A 788-nucleotide genomic window follows, 5' to 3' on the forward strand; every position below is an offset into this window, starting at 1 on the left:
ATGGATTGCCTCTGGTATGGGCTCTGACTGGAATCCTGGAATCAAACCCAAAAACATTTTGGTGGATGGGATGATGCTCCAACCAACTGAGTCACCAGCCAGGGCAAGACTTGTTTTAATTTTTAAATAAACAATGACAATAATGTGCTAAGTTATAATAAAGCTAAGAACAAATGATAAAGATGAGAGGAGATTAGGCCTAATTTTGTCCCCCTAATTGCAGGGATTCTTAACCTTGAAGGGGGCTGTCCATGGATAGAATTTGGGAGATACATGAACTTGGATAAGAAAAAAAAAATCATATCTTTATTTCCACTAACCTTCGCCTGAAATATAGCCTTTGCTTCACGAAGAGTGCCCACAGCATTAGCTGTGCCTGTGAGCATCACCCACTAGGATCACAGATGTTTTTGTCACGTTAAGGGCATGTGGCCAGCAGCCCAGTTTGCCGAGGAATGAGGGGGCTTCCAGACACAGGATTTTCAGTGCTCAGATGGGAACGTAGGGGGCAAACCAGGACAAGTTGGACATCCCTACCCCAGGTGAAATCCCTTACACTTATCATTATGCAAATATTAGGTAGTTAGTAAGTCCACCATATCATACTTAGTGCGTTTAAAAATACTTAATCGGTGTAAAGCTGTTTTGATAACTATATTTTAGCATTTGCTTTCCTGCGTAACCGCTATTTATTTTATATACTTAAAAACATGATGCTGAGCCCGGGGCGATGTCTGCGGGGCAAGCCAGCGAGAGGAGTGGGCGGCGGCGCGCCTGCAGCCTGAGCC

The 788-nt window shown here is 43.9% G+C and overlaps 1 pseudogene; it reads left to right on the plus strand.

Annotated features, from left to right (window-relative positions):
• Positions 1–788, plus strand: part of LOC102243377 — a 2,648-nt pseudogene continuing 1,860 nt past the window's right edge.

This window comes from Myotis brandtii, unplaced genomic scaffold, assembly GCF_000412655.1.
Source record: "Myotis brandtii unplaced genomic scaffold, ASM41265v1 scaffold45, whole genome shotgun sequence".
NCBI classification, from domain to species: domain Eukaryota; kingdom Metazoa; phylum Chordata; class Mammalia; order Chiroptera; family Vespertilionidae; genus Myotis; species Myotis brandtii.